We start from the raw sequence: 17,039 nt of genomic DNA on the forward strand, positions 1-17,039 counted from the left end.
CGCAAACGTCACTGTCCAGCCATGACGTATACATAGCCCGGCCCACTTTTCCTTCTCTTCTCCAATCACAGCTCTCGCTCTTCACACCTTGCACATGACAACACTCCGCTCGTCCAACACACGCACACTCGTGACTGGCGCCACACCCCTGTCATAGCACTGGTGAATGTGATTGGCTGAGGCTTCTGACGCGCATCCCTCTACCAGTTCGCTGATTGGTTGTTATCGGCGGCTGTCATGTGATGTTTTTTAGGGGAATCCTGGAAGTATACAAGTCCTCACGTGCTTGTGGTCTGGGGAGGGGGGAAGGCTTTGCGGGGTGTCCGGAGGAGTGATAGCGCTCACTGGACTTGTCACCATGCCAGTGTGAAGAAATAAGGATGTCGCAGGTTATTAATATTCTGTCACACACATTAGTTCTCATTCGTTGAAACATTCAGCTTCAGGAATTGGAATGTTGAGCAAATTCAGCAGCAGCTTTGCGGTATCTTTCTGCAGATGATTTTGACTCACGTTAAAGGGGTATTCCCCTCTTAGTGTCTCAGCCGTCTGTCTGCAGTGTCCTGGTCTCACTTCCTGTGTTTCTCTTTCCTCCCCTCCCTCTTGCTGAATGGGACACACAACACTTATACACATACATACCTCCCAACTTTTGAAGAACAGAAAGAGGGATAAAATGTGCGGCTTGCTAAGTGCGCCGCTGCAAATTTATCCCCGCCCGCTTTTGTGTTGACTCTGCCCATTCTCATTAATTTTTCATGTGCCCGCACACTGTATAATCCTCCTACAGTCACCCGTAAATTATATGTCCCCCCTCTATCTCTCCCCCAGTTTCATATACACCCTTCATCTGCCACCAGTTTCATGTCCCCCTCCATCTCTGCCCCCAGTTTCATGTCCCCTCCATCTCTGCCCCCAGATTCATGTCCCCACATCTCTGCCCCTAGATTCATGTCCCCCCATCTCTGCCCCCAGATTCATGTCCCTCCATCTCTGCCCCCAGATTCATGTCCCCTCCATCTCTGCCCCCAGTTTCATGTCCCCTCCATCTCTGCCCCCAGATTCATGTCCCCACATCTCTGCCCCTAGATTCATGTCCTCCCATCTCTGCCCCCAGATTCATGTCCCTCCATCTCTGCCCCCAGATTCATGTCCCCTCCATCTCTGCCCCCAGATTCATGTCCCCTCCATCTCTGCCCCCAGATTCATGTCCCCTCCATCTCTGCCCCCAGATTCATGTCTCCCCATCTCTGCCCCCAGATTCATGTCCCCTCCATCTCTGCCCCCAGATTCATGTCTCCCCATCTCTGCCCCCAGATTCATGTCCCCTCCATCTCTGTCCCCAGATTCATGTCCCCTCCATCTCTGCCCCCAGATTCATGTCTCCACAATCAAACAAAACACAAGTCCCAGTCTGTTCTCACCAAACTCAGCTCTCCAGGACAGACCCAGCCACCTCCTCCCACTCCCAGGATCTGCAGTGCAGGCTCTTCAGCCTTTTATGGCCCCAGTAATGATCCTATGACCCACACCTGGAGCTGAGACCTACTCCTGACCTGCAATGGACCACACAAAGGTCATAAGCCTGGGAGACATGTGGAGACATGAATCTGGGGGCAGAGATGGAGAGGACATAAATCTGGGGGCAGAGATGTCACTTGTCACTGGGTATGTGTTCAAATCAGATCTGCGTCCTCTGGACGCAGATCTGTGTTGAAATCGGGACATACCTCCCTCCAACCGGGACCGCGGGACACGTCACCCAAATCGTGAATGTCCCGCAGAAATCGGGGCGGTTGGGAGGTATGCACATCAGATAACAGGCAGATGCTTGTACAGAACAGACTCAGTGTTATCTGTGTATTTACTTAAAGAGATAAGAGACCCGGCTTTATCAGTAAACTGCAATTAGTCAAGTTAATTATCCTGCCAGCAATAGCAGTCAGTGATGTCACTTGTCCTATCTCCTAGGTTTCTGGTTATAGTAACACTGTGTAAACAATGGGAGGAATAAAGTCACATACCAGACAAACAAAGCAGAATTTCTAAAGCAATATATTTAGGAAAAGGCTTTAATTTACATAAATTACCAGTTTAGATAGGATCCTTGAGATATTACAACCCCTTTAAGCTTTGTTTACAAAAAATCTATATTTACCTAGAATGCCTCAGGTACATTTTCAGATTTTCTGGTGATGTTCCGTTTCCAGAAACAGAACGTCACCTATACTAACATCACCCCCATCATACTTACCTGTGTTCCTGTCTAGATCTTTTGGGCATGAGACATCACTTCCTTATGGGCAGCCAGCTCCTCCTCTTCATGAAGTCTTCCTGGCAGCCCAGACTTTCCCAATAGAGGCAGAGTGCCAGGTACAGCGCATGACGGCACTCCATCTCTATCGCACTGGAACTGGCAGACATCAAGAACAAAAGGAGCCAGCTGCCAAAAAGAAAGTGATGTCCCATACTCAGAAGATCCGGACAGGAAGGCAGGTAAGTATGATGGGATGGGGGTTGAGTTAGTTAGTTGGGAAGGGCTAGTAGTGGGTGGGCTAGCTAGGGAAACAAAGGGGGTGGGAGGTAGTGTGAGTCAGCTCTGAATGCAGCACAATGCATCGTGGTAATTGTAGAAAAGCAGAACAGGAAAATCTACATGTAATGAAATGCAGAGGATGCCAGGAGCTGATGGAGAAACCCAGAAATCACTCAGAACACTGCTAAAGGTATTTGGCTGCACTTATTTACCTATTAATAGGACTAACAGATCTTTTATGAAAATGATTTTTTGCCCAGAAACTCCCTTTGAGTTACGTTAACAAGGCTAAGGCCCCATATTGCAGAAATGCAGCGGAAACCAACGCTTCGTTTTACAGTACCAGCAAAGTGAATGAGATTTTGGTTCATCTCAACCTCAAATTACCCCCCCCACACACACACACACACAAATGCAGAAAAAGCAGTTTGTTTGTTTTTTTATATGCATGGGATTTTGAAAAATGCAGCATATAAAAGGAGATGTCCCAGACAACCATTTTTATGCAAGGAGGCTGGGAAAGGTGGAAAAAAATCCCATTTTGTTAGAGCAGTTTGGGGTGCAGCAGTTTGGAGCGGCCCTCAGTGCATCAGATTGTTAATTAGCATATTGTGAAATAAATGAATATTTTGACAAATTTACATTTAGGTGACAGTAGGTTCATACCTGCATTCTGATTTCCGTTTGCCGAAACCTAATCCGCTTAAAAAAGCGGTTACCATCACCAACCCGTGGACCACATAGACTATATTGGGGGTACTCCAGGTTTCCACCCAGTTTCTGCCCAAGGGGTGTTCCACACGTGTCTCCCGCTGATGCTTTCACTTAGTGAGTGAAAAAAATTATTAAAGTGCACCTGGCAAGGTGATTTGGGACACTGAGGGTATGTTTACACATAGGAATTTGCTGCAGATTTGTGGGCGGATTCTTCCCCAAATCTGCCTCCCATTGTTTTCAATTGGAGGTAGAGATTGCAGCAGGACGGAACATGACATTTGGGTCTTATTTGTATTACACAATTGGGACCCAGAGCTAGCTGCTGGAGTCGATAAATACTCCAGTGACTTAACCTCTCAAATGCCGTGATTGATAGTGATCACAGCATTTGGGTAGTTAGTGGAAAAGATTGTTCCCCCTTTCAGCCCTCAGTGAGATTGCGGGGTCTGAGGCATTGTCATGGCAGACAGAAGGCCAATCAATGACCTAATGGTGCCTTTCCCTATTGCACACAGGGATACTAAGTGTGATGTAATCTAATACATAAGTACTGCAGTACATTGAAATGGGGATCAAGAGATCCCAGATTCTAGTCGCCTTGTAGGACACAAAAAACAAAACAAAAAGTTAAAGTATTAAATAAAGTTTAAAAAATAAATAAAACATTTATTCAAATCTTTATACTTTAAAAAATGCATAATGTAAAGAAATAAAGTAAAGACAGTAGGTATCCCCATGAATGTATAAGTTCATACCATACAGAAATAGCATTATTTACTGTGAACACCATAAAAAAAATTATCGGAGTGCACAAATTAATGCATTTGCTCACCTCTCCTCCCCCAAAAATAGTAATAAAAAATGATCAAACGTCTTCTGATTTTGGGGTTGACTTTGACCTCGTGGATTGACCCCAGTCTACATATGTTTACTTTTTTGATTCAGCTCTCCTGTTTTGATCTGTCTAGTGAGTAATACTGAGCGGTCTTGGTTTGTATTCAGATTGCAGAGCATCTATTCTGTATAAGCCATTTTGAGACTTCCCATCTTGAGATCACACTACTAGCTGAATGTTAATATATATATATATATATATATATATATATATATATATATATATATATATACCGTATATACTCGAGTATAAGCCGACCCGAGTATAAGCCGACCCCCCTAATTTTACCACAAAAAACTGGGAAAACTTATTGACTCGAGTATAAGCCTGGGGGGGGGGGGGGAAATGGAGAAGCTACTGGAAAATTTCAAAAATTAAAATGGTCGGAGTTTTTGGGTGCAGTAGGTGCTGGGGAAGGGGAGGGGGTGTTTTGGTTGTCTGTCTGCCCCTTCCCTGAGCTTGAGGACTGTTTTTTCTTCCCCCACTTGGAATTCAGTCTGGCTGAATATAGGGTATCTGCAGTGCTCCTATTAACCCCTTCCTGACGGAACAGGAGCACTGCAGATACCCTATATTCAGTAGACCGGGCACTGTCAGACACAGGGATACCTAATGTGTATGTGTTTCAGTCATTTTCTACTTTTATATGTATTCTAGGGAAATGAATGATTTAGAACTTTTTTTTATTAATTTTTCTTTTTTTTTTTTTTGCACTGTTTTATGGGAGATTCTATATATTGATATTGTGGCTGGTCATAGACTCCCCCTCCTTAAAAAAAAAAAAAAAAACAATTTTTTTTTTTTTTTTTTTGCTGACTCGAGTATAAGCCGAGGGGGGCTTTTTCAGCACAAAAACTGGGCTGAAAAATTCGGCTTATACTCGAGTATATATATTTTAGTAATATATATTTTCGTTTGTCTGAATTGGGTCGATAGCTGGTTTTATTGTATCTTATCATATTGAGATTACTAGCAATATATGGTCCATTTTAGAACTTTGTTATTTTTGTGAGCCTTCTCTCAGTCTTATTTTGTCTCATTGTACTGTAATACATTGATATAAAAAAAAAGTGCACTGATTATTTAACTTTTGAGTTTTATGTAGCATAGTATGGAAAATGGAGGCATGAACCAGATTGTAAAAAACATGATGCCAATCCAGCTTAAAATGGATAATTAAATGAATACCGGTGGTTTGAAGTGGTACAGTTGTCTTCTGATGGCGTAGAAGGTTCTGCTGGCTTTTGCTTTCAGGGTTTCTATTGCTGCTTTGAAGCTTCCTGATTGGCTGAGCTCCAGCCCCAGGTAGGTGTAGACGTTGGTTTTCTCCGGTGTGGAGCCGTTCAGTGTGAATTGTGGGGTGGAGGCTTTATTGTGGCCCTTCTTCTAAAATACCATGACTTTGGTCTTCTTCTGGTTGATGGGTTGGGCCCATGTGGTGCTGAATTTTTCCAGCACTGTCAGGCTTTCTTGGAGGTCTTTCTCAGTGGGGGCCAGGAGTAGGAGGTCATCGGCGTATAGCAAGAACTTCACCTCTCGATTGTTCAGGGTGAGGCCTGAGGTTGGTGAGGCCTCCAGGGCTGTAGCCAGTTCATTGATGTAGATGTTGAAGAGCATTGGGCTCAGGCTACAGCCTTGTCTGACCCCCTCGGGCCTGTTGGAAGCATGCTGTCCTTTTCCTATTCACCTTTACACTGCACTGGTTTCCGGAGTAGGAGCTCTTGATGACGTTGTACATTCTTCCTCCTATTCCACTCTCTAGGAGTTTTAGGAGCAGGCCTGGGTGCCATACTGAATCAAACGCCTTCTTAAAGTCCACGAAGCAGGCGAATATCTTGCCTCTTCTGGTGTTGTGGACGTGCGTCTTGATGAGGCTGTGCAGGGTGTCACTGCAAAGGGACTACTCCATGGCCACCTACCTGGAGAGAATACGCCACCCCAAACACAGACAGACCCTGAGCCGGTACAGACTGAGCGCCCACAACCTGGAGATGGAGACGGGGCGACACAGGCAGACGTACAAGCCACGGGAGAACAGACTGCCAGCACTGTGACCAGGGGGTCCTAGAAGACGAGACCCACTTCCTGCTACACTGCACCAAATACTCAGCAATGAGGGCCGTCTACTTCCAAAGACTCTCTGCCCACATCCCAGACTTCATATCTGCAGACGAGAAGAGGAAACTCTACATCCTACTGGGAGAAGAAGAGGCCACTGTGGAGATCGCTGCCCAATATGTGTTCAGCTGTCACCAAACCAGAGGAAGATGAGACTCCACGGACTGTTATACCCCAAACCACCCACCCCACCTCCCCATATAGCGGTCACCAGCTAAGAGGAAGATGAGACTCCACGGACTGTTATACCCCAAATCAGCCACACACACCCCCACCCTCTCCCCCTCGACTCCAACTCCCCCCCCCACACACACACACACACTTTACATGCTTTGGCAATGCCAAATATCCATTCGGGTGTGCCAATAAAGCCGATTTGATGCCAGGGGTCAAAAGATGTGTGAGAGTCACATGAACGACACATTGCTTAGCCCAGTTCAATTTTTCTATGGATGCATTTCACCAATCTATAAAAAAAAAAACCTATGCAATTTTTTTTCTTTAGACACAGACTACTGCCCTAATAAAATATGTCATGAAAATTGAAATCTCTTGTGGCTTTGTAGCAGCAATGGTGTGGACCAGACCAGTCAGAGACAGAGACACAAAGCTGTAGCAAAACAGGTTTATTTAAAATAAATAAATAAACATTGACTTCCGGCACAAAAACAGCAAAATAAAATACAGCCTAAGGGCTAGTTCACACGGGGACATGGACGCTGATTTTGACAGCAGATTTTGCGGCCAAATCAGCGTCCATACAATGTCCACACTATGTGAACTGCTCCCGCCGCGACCATCGCGGTCGCGGCTTTCACCTCCGCTGTCGGCTCAAATGAATGAGCCGACATGGAGGGCGCTACGGCTGGGCGGAAGCCGCGGCTCATCGCGAGCGGCTTCCGCCCGAAAGATAGGTCATGTCGCTTCTTTTTCTGCTAGCGAGCTAGCAGAAAAAAAAAAGCGAGTAGTTCACATAGGGATACATTGTATGGACGCTGATTTGGCCGCGAAATCCGCTGTCAAAATCAGCGTCCATGTCCCCGTGTGAACTAGCCCTTAACCTCAGGCAAAAAAAAGTGAAACAAGATCAAAATCCTGCTTGTCTGAGCGCTAACTGATACAGATTAAAGCTAACTGTATGTGTGGCTTACTTCCGGCCACACGATCAAACAAAACACAAGTCCCAGTCTGTGCTCACCAAACTCAGCTCTCTAGGATAGACCCAGCCACCTCCTCCCACTCCCAGGATCTGCCCTGAAGTGCAGGCTCTTCAGCCTTTTATGACCCACACCTGGAGCTGAGACCTACTCCTGACCTGCAATGGACCACACAAAGGTCATAAGCCTGGGGAATGTATACGATGACTCCAGCACTCTGCCTGTCAGCTTCACAGACTCTTTAAAAAAAAAAAAAAAACGAGCATACACAAGTGGATAGTTTTGCTAGGAAAGCTACAGCAATAAGCCTGTGTAACAGTAGTCAATAGCAACCATTCTAAGCTTTTAGATTATATAGGGATCACCATCTTATAACCGATCAGTGCCCCTACAACATTGTAATGGGGCAATGATCTGGCCCCCAAGGCCTGCTATCATAGTAGCTCTACTTGACACTGACACAGGCTGGATATAATTGGACAGCAGTAAAATCACAATATACTGCCGCACAGAAATATTGCAGTCTATTATATGATGAAATGTTCAAACTCCTGAGGATGACTGGGGGAACTAAAATATTAAAGAAAAAAAAAATCAAAATATGAAAAATTCAACACCCTGCTTTTTTTTAAAAACTAGCTACACAATAAAAAAAAATAAAAAAAAAATAAAAATCTAAAACCCATGCCTTTAACACTATTAGGCTCAGTTCACATCTGCACCTAGTCTCCGTACAGGGATTCCGTTCCTCTCTCCTCATGAAAAGTGCAAGCAGCGCTTTTCTCTTCACATTTTTCAACTTTTTCGGGCAAAAACCGAACAGAAAACATGCGGACCCCATTCTAAGCTATGCGGTCCGCGGGTTTCCTAACATAACCACTTTTTTATGCAGATTAGGTTTCCGTTCGGGGGTCCCCAAGCGGACCCCTCGAACTGAAACCTGTGCGCAGATATGAACCAAGCCTAACAAAAAAAAAACAAAACATTACGCCGAATAAATTTTGGGGGTTACTTCACTGTCCCCCTAAAAAAATAGAATAAAAAGTGATCAACAATTATATTTATTTATCGTGTTTTACTTGTATAGTCTGAGAACATACAAACTCCTTGCAGATGTTCTTGGCTAGATTCAAAGCGAGGATTCCAACGCTATAAAGCTGCAGTGATAACCACTGTACCCTCAATACAAACTACAGCTCACCACACAAAAAACAAGCCCTCACACAGCTTTTTAGATGAAAATATGAAACATTTATTAGAATATGGCAACACGGTGCAAATTACAAAATATATATAAATTTGTTATCGCTGTAATCATCTAATTCACAGAATAATAAGCTATAATTAACATGTCATTTTGCCACATTTGGATTGTTGTAAAAATAAAGGTGGAATTGCCTCCAAAAATTTTATTTTGTTTAAAACTTTTTCACAATATGAAAAGTTAAATGGTGTCATTAAAAGATATGGCCTGTTCTTACCTCTATGGAGCTGTTACAGAAGGAAATGAGCACTTTTTTGAAGTAATGTGAGGGTAGCTAAGTATTTCGGGTAGTATGACTAAGTCACGTATTATGACTGGCAGCATGTTGATCGCCATCTGGAGCCCTGCTCTTATGGCATAGGAAGCAGTATTATTGTAGTTACATTTACGTAGGGGGTAGTACTATAATAATTACAGTAGTTGGGCAGGTCAGTAACTACTAGCCGTACATATTATACATTTCGTAACACAAAAGTTTATTTAGCACGTACGTTTTTCCGTTTAGTAGCCAAAGTCACCTATGTAGTTTTATTGTCCTGAGACACCGCTTCTGTCTGCTTACTGATTTAGACAGTGTCATGCAGGTTTTCCCACAAGGCTTTAGGAGACTAAATAAATGCACCTCTGATTATACTGCAGGAGGACATGACTGCTGGCTGATCATGAGATGTTATCTGCCTTCTTTCTCGTAATAGCGTTTTAATGGAGAGATTCTCCTCCAAGAAAAATGTAACTAATGCATGCCTTATGCCCTAATAATCGTTTTGCTAATTGAGGCATTTACTTTCCTCCCACTGCTTTCCTAATGCACTCTCACTCTCGGCTGCCTCGCTGTTTTCCTTTGACTTTCAACTCTGCTCCCCACTCATGACAGCAGGATGACAACCAGCTGGCAAGGAGACACATGATAAAGGAAAATGAGAAAAATTGCAAATTGCAGCATATTTTGCTATATCTGTCTCTGGAAAAAATGAAATTGTTGAGAATCAAGAGAATCAGGGGAACAATAAGCATATGCAATGTGGTGTACGAGAGAGTCCAGGCCTCCCCTTTTTTAGTGTTTATTTATAATAGGGAAAGGAAAATACATACAGCCAATCAAACAATGCACAATAGTCACATGTTAGAATAGCACAAGCGATGCTAGTATGAGCAACAGCTGCTTGCTCTCAGCTGCAGACAGTTTTTAATCAGTATTGCAACCCACTACCTACCCCACATTGTAACCAGGGGATTACCATGAGAGGGTGCAGTACCACCTGATCCCCAGGAGCCTTAGGGGGCCCACAGGCATTGGCATCACTATTGATGTCACACTGGTCACAGCTACCACCAAGGGGACACACACCACATTGTAAGGGTGTAAAAAAGTTTTTTAAGAAATATCTGTTAGAGCTATTAATGGGTTAATAAATACACCCATATACCTATAGCCATGTTTTGAGTGATTTCTGGGTGTCTTTGCAAGTTCCTGGTATCTTCTGCATTTGTTTACAGTTTCAGATTCCTGCTATGGAACTTCCTCGCTAACCCCTCTCACCTCACTCCATCCTCCTTCCTCACTACCCCCACCTTTCTCTCTCTCCCTATCTCTCTAGCTATCCCACCCTTTTCTACCTACTCAGAAGATGTAGAAGAGGGGGAGAACAGCATGACACTGGGGCAAATGAAGGGGGGAGAACAGCATGACACTGGGGCAAATGAAGGTGGTAGAACGGCATGACACTGGGGCAGAACGGCATGACACTGGGGCAGAGATGGGAGGGCATGAAACTGTGGGCAGATGAAGGGGGGAGAACGTCAGGAAACTGGGCAGAGATGGGGACATGAAACTGGGGACAGAGATGGAGGGGGGGGACATGAAACTAGGGGCAGATAAAGGGTGTATATGAAACTAGGGGAGAGATGGAGGGGGGCATATAATTTACAGGTGACTGTAGGAGGATTATATTGTGTGGGAGCACATGAAAAATGAAAGAGAATGGGTGGAGTCAACATAAAAGTGGGTGGAGCTTAATTTCCCACGGCACGCTGTGCGCGCCGCACATTTTCTCCCTCTTTCTGCTCTTCAAAAATTGGGAGGTATGAGTCTGCAAAGATTTGCAATAAAAATTACCAGCAATGGCAAAATGGGCTTGTAAGGTTGTATGGGAGGTAGTGACACATTTTAAATATATATCTATATATACACTGTACATATCCTGTGTATACACATACTCTTTATATTCACCCATACATTCTCTATATACACAACCTCTATGTACATATTCTCTCTCTCTACTCAATATTTACATCCTTTATGTACATATACATATGATACGTCTATATACAGTACATATACAGTATTCTATATATACATATATTCTATATTTACATCCTCTATATACTTATACAATACTTGTCTGCTCTATATGACTGGCCGTATTAAGCACTTTCCTGGACCAAACAACCCCTTCCCCTCCACCAAAACCCCTTTGTGTGCGATGTTCACATAAATACGGACAAAGTTACCTTTGAATGGGTGGGGTCGGGCACAGCTTTATTACATATACACTCACCGGCCACTTTATTAGGTACACCTGTCCAACTGCTCGTTAACACTTAATTTCTAATCAGCCAATCACATGGCGGCAACTCAGTGCATTTAGGCATGTAGACATGGTCAAGACAATCTCCTGCAGTTCAAACCGAGCATCAGTATGGGGAAGAAAGGTGATTTGAGTGCCTTTGAACGTGGCATGGTTGTTGGTGCCAGAAGGGCTGGTCTGAGTATTTCAGAAACTGCTGATCTACTGGGATTTTCACGCACAACCATCTCTAGGGTTTACAGAGAATGGTCCGAAAAAGAAAAAACATCCAGTGAGCGGCAGTTCTGTGGGCGGAAATGCGTTGTTGATGCCAGAGGTCAGAGGAGAATGGCCAGACTGGTTCAAGCTGATAGAAAGGCAACAGTGACTCAAATAGCCACCCGTTACAACCAAGGTAGCCAGAAGAGCATCTCTGAACGCACAGTACGTCCAACTTTGAGGCAGATGGGCTACAGCAGCAGAAGACCACACCGGGTGCCACTCCTTTCAGCTAAGAACAGGAAACTGAGGCTACAATTTGCACAAGCTCATCGAAATTGGACAATTGAAGATTGGAAAAACGTTGGCTGGTCTGATGAGTCTCGATTTCTGCTGTGACATTCGGATGGTAGGGTCAGAATTTGGCGTCAACAACATGAAAGCATGGATCCATCCTGCCTTGTATCAACGGTTCAGGCTGGTGGTGGTGGTGTGATGGTGTGGGGAATATTTTCTTGGCACTCTTTGGGCCCCTTGGTACCAATTGAGCATCGTTGCAATGCCAAAGCCTACCTGAGTATTGTTGCTGACCATGTCCATCCCTTTATGACCACAATGTACCCAACATCTGATGGCTACTTTCAGCAGGATAATGCGCCATGTCATAAAGCTGGAATCATCTCAGACTGGTTTCTTGAACATGACAATGAGTTCACTGTACTCCAATGGCCTCCACAGTCACCAGATCTCAATCCAATAGAGCATCTTTGGGATGTGGTGGAACGGGAGATTTGCATCATGGATGTGCAGCCGACAAATCTGTGGCAACTGTGTGATGCCATCATGTCAATATGGACCAAAATCTCTGAGGAATGCTTCCAGCACCTTGTTGAATCTATGCCACGAAGAATTGAGGCAGTTCTGAAGGCAAAAGGGGGTCCAACCCGTTACTAGCATGGTGTACCTAATAAAGTGGCCGGTGAGTGTATATCGCATATATATATCTAACATATGCAGTGACCCTGTTACCCGCGAACGTTGTGGTGTGTGCCCCACTTCTTGGTGGGCACGCGTTGGATTTGTCTCCGGTGGGGCACATCGCTGGTCCTCTTCATCGCTGAGAAAGGGGGCCAAGGTCCTGCTAATCTGCCACCGAATCTTGGTGTAAGCCTACAACTAGGTCCGACCCCACCAGAGCAGGAACAGCGCCCTTTTTATGCTATCTTGGATCCCCAAAAGAAAAATGTCCAATCCAATATCATTCAGGTGTACACCATCCTTTCACAGTCGCATCTGATTGTCCCCTTCAAGCTGGTAGTGTCTGACCACTACTCCGCCCAGTGTCTGTATGTGGTGTGACACTACTGTTGCTCTGCTACAAAAAAGTCCAGTTCAATGTCATTTAGGTGTATACCATCCTTCACAGCAGCATCCGATTGTCCCGCTGTAGCTGGTAGTGCCTGACCGCTACTGCCACCAATCTGTTGAGTGCTTTCTTGATCTCTCAAGCGCGGGTGGATCACGCCGCACTGTAACCTTGGACTCATCTCATAAAGCGACTAAGGCTGGAAAAAGGGAGGTTGGAAACCTGTCAAAGTCCGATTGTATCATGGTGATCAGCTCTGGCCGCTGGACAGAGACCATGTCTTTAACGCCTGCATGGATTACCTGATAACAAGTAAATAAAATACGTTCAAAAAAAGGCATGTTTGGTGTGTCTTTTCTGCCCACACTCACCCCAGCTTCACTCCTAATATCTAAACTATGACCGACCGAGCGTGTATGAAGCTCGTTTAAACAGCGCTGTATTTACAGCACGTTCCTATTGAGCCTCTGATGATTTAGCTCCATGTTGGAGTTAATTGAAACGCGTCAGGCCTTTTCTATACGCTTATTATAGCGATCTGTCTAGCATGTGTGTATGAGTCTGTGGGTGACTGTGGCTTACAAGTAAAAGAGCTAAAGGTCCCAACTGCCCGAGATTAGCCCAAACTTAAGTATAGCAATGTCATCCCCCCTCTCCAAGCTACAACAAATTAAGTGGAGTGATGAATGTATGACTTTGGGCGCTTTCTTATATACTGGTCCACAGTGAGTTTGGTGGCATGTGTATTCTAGTCTCTAGGTGATTGTAACTCACAAGAAAAATAGCTGAGTGTTCTAGTTGCCCGAGACTAGCTCTAAATGGAGTATAGCAATGCCATTTCCCCTCCTTAGCCACTACAAGTGAATCGAATATTGAGTGGTTGACATTTGTATGTGGTGCTATATATGTTACATTTGCTACATCTGATGTCTGTAGGCGGGGATTTAAGGGATTCAGTTTAATCACCTACACTGCTATATTAGGAGTGAAGCTGGGGTGAGTGTGGGCAGAAAAGACACACCAAACATGCCTTTTTTTGAACGTATTTTATTTACTTGTTATCACTGAAACTTTTTAATTAAACAAATAAAAGTTACATTTTAGTGTACCTAAAATCCCACTTCTATCCCTTGTTACTATTTTTGGTCTGTACACATACCTATTTAAACAAATACTTGATTTCTGCATGGATTACCCAAAGAAAATTGGCTGACTGTTGGGATCACTAGGGACATTCAGCCAACAAATCTTTTATTGCTTTTGGCCGGCACCTCCTCCTGCCCGCTGTATAAGTTCCCATCTAAATAGCTGCTTTTTTTGGGAAGGAGGCTATTATTATTGTTATCTACTTTTGGAGAAAAGGCTATCCTTATTCTAGCTACGTATACTATATAATACGCTTCTGGCCCCGGCAAATATGTATACTCTACAATATAAAATATGTATACTATATAATAAGTACTCTCACCCCCCCCCCCCCCCCCATTATCGCCAGTGCTGGTCCCTTTCCCTGGCTCCGGTGGTGACTTTGTCGCCAGTGGTCCTCCTCTCATGCGTGGCTACTGCCACTTATTGAGGTCGTAATATCTCAGACCTTAGGGGCACATAAATCACAATTATTGTACACAATGCAAATTAGCCAGCACCACAAATAAATCAGTCAATTCTGCTAGTTGTGTCCTGATTTTCTCTAGCTATATGAAAACAAACTTGGATCCGCAATGTGATACTTTGTTGTTTTTTTACAACTTGGGGGTAACCCGTGTTATTTAAAGGCAGACTGAGTGTAACTGTTGCCGTCTCAATGCGCGTGTGTGACCACTGTTTTTTTGGGTTTTAAAATTGCCGTAGTATCCTCCTATTAACTATTCCTAGGACATGTGGCGCCTCCTCCCTACTTACTTGGCCTCTAGATATACCAACTGTTCGTGTGACTTGCTCCTTCGCCGTGAATTGCCTTGTATTAATAATGATCGCGTGTCCGGACACACAACTCTCACCATATCCTTCCACATCTATAGGCACATATCTGTTGGTACATGACACCCATACCTCAGTATCTCGGGACTTTCACTCCCAGCTGTGCTTGCCCATACAATGTTACACAACCACTGGCAGTAACACACCGGTATTACCATTGACGGGGAGCTTTCCTTCCCCACATACATTGCCTCTGAACCTCTACCATCGCCATCTGGGCATTACATTTTTCACATTGTCTCTAAATTTTTGCATCATCTTTGGTTTCCTTTTGCAGCCATCCATCCGGCTATGGCAGGAACACACTAATGTCACCCACTGCAGGGAAGCAATCTTTGACTCCACCATTCACCGGGGGACACCCTCTCTTACCAATTGTCCTCCATCCCCAGCGTGTGGTCAAGCCTCGCCTGGTGCTTCCTGAGGGCGCCCCCTTCACCACTTTACCATTGTCCCGAGCAAAAGGTGTGATGTCCCACCTCATCTCCTGCAGCAAATGGCATCATCGAGCCTCATCGCCCGCAGCAAAAAGGCATAAATTTGAGAAATTATGTTAATCCACCAGTTTGTGTATGGCTGGACCCTGTTTTATCTTTATTGCCTCTGTGAGCTCCGTGCTGGGTGCCTATTCTGTGTCTGCTGGCATCGGCTAACCTTCAATTATCCTAAAGTACAATGATCTCCTGTGAGACCTATGAGGGAGGAGGTCAGTCAACTCCTTTGTTGTTAATGCCTTCCTCCTTGTAACTATCAATCTAAATTAACTGACTGCCCTAGTAATCATGGAGGCGATTCCACATTGGAATACATATCTTTGCCTTACATAGGGCTTTGTTAGTGTTATTTCGAGATATCGCAAAACGTGCCATCTGTGCCAACTTTCTAATAATTAAACTGAATTGAATATGGCAGTGCTCATACCGTTTACGTTTGATGGCTGGAACTGGTTACCTATGCACTCTGCACCCTAACTTGTAAGCCCTGTGTGCAGCGACTAGCTCACAGTGCATACCTGTCCAAAATGGGGGGCCTACAAATTGCTCATCAGCTGTAGAATAAAGTGAATTGCTATTATTATTGTGGGAGTCAAGACCGGTCTGAAGTGGTTAAGTCGGGTATACTATCCTGCCTCCTAGTGTTATACTAATGCCGTGCCCTGAGCGATGTGGCTATCTCCTTACAAAACACTGCTATAGCACTGCTTGCCTTATTCCCAGGCGACTACTGAAATCCCCGCACCTGCTGTATTACAAAAACATACCAGGGCCTTCCAGAGCAATACTTATCCCAGGCCATGCTTCCACCTCACGATGGCTTCTAATAGGAAGTGGGATGATACTGGGAGCATGTTTGTAATAAGAAAAAGGGGGGGGGGGGTATCCTGGAATATTATAATAATCATAATAATGACAATAATGGCAAACTGCCGCAATTACAAATGTGCTAAGAGGGGTTTGAGGCATTACCATCTGGGGACGGCTGAGCATCTTATAATAAATATAGTATAGCAAAACAAGTTGAGCCATAGCTTCTCTGTAACAACTTGCTACTGTGTATGTGATGTAGGCCATGTACTTGATGCGGTATATGTGATGCAGGCCCTGTACATGCTACCTCTTTCTCACGAGGTTTTAGTGGGCTGGCAGCCATGATGGCTGGTAATAATAATAATGAAAAAAGAAAAATTGTATTTATATAGCGGCGCTGTACAATTTGTAGGGCTCCATACAGACCAAGAATACGCTACAAGAAATAGTCTCCTCATACAATGGGACTGAGGGCCCTGCTCACAAGAGCTTACAATCTATGAGGCGGAGGGGGTGACACAAGAGGTAACAGGAGCGACATTGCATCTACAGTGGTCAGACAATTTTGTAATAGCTGTCACTGTCATTAAACAACATAAAACTTTATGAGCCATCACCAGTCGTGTCTGCATATCGGCCATCAACTAACTACACTAATTGTTGTAACTAACTTGCGCAGGGCTGCTGCCTCCCAATCCATGTAAGCAGACATTTCTGTCTTTACTACATTTTTACCTACATATTTTAATACATCTTAAATGGCAGATATAAGCAAAGTGTGAAGGAAGCTTAAGGTGATCTTTACAGTCACTAGCATGGTTGGCAGCACTAGCACAGCACCTCTTTTGGATTTCTCTGCACATTGCCACTGCTACTTGTCAGGCCATTAACTTGAATAGGTTCCAGTTTGTAC

At 44.3% G+C, this 17,039-nt stretch overlaps 1 long non-coding RNA gene across 2 annotated transcripts in view; it reads left to right on the forward strand.

Annotated features, from left to right (window-relative positions):
* Positions 1-17,039, forward strand: part of LOC142203938 (uncharacterized) — a 1,061,686-nt gene that overhangs the window by 17,391 nt on the left and 1,027,256 nt on the right. The gene's annotated exons all lie outside the window — the stretch shown is intronic.

This window comes from Leptodactylus fuscus, chromosome 1, assembly GCF_031893055.1.
Source record: "Leptodactylus fuscus isolate aLepFus1 chromosome 1, aLepFus1.hap2, whole genome shotgun sequence".
In the NCBI taxonomy this organism is placed as follows: domain Eukaryota; kingdom Metazoa; phylum Chordata; class Amphibia; order Anura; family Leptodactylidae; genus Leptodactylus; species Leptodactylus fuscus.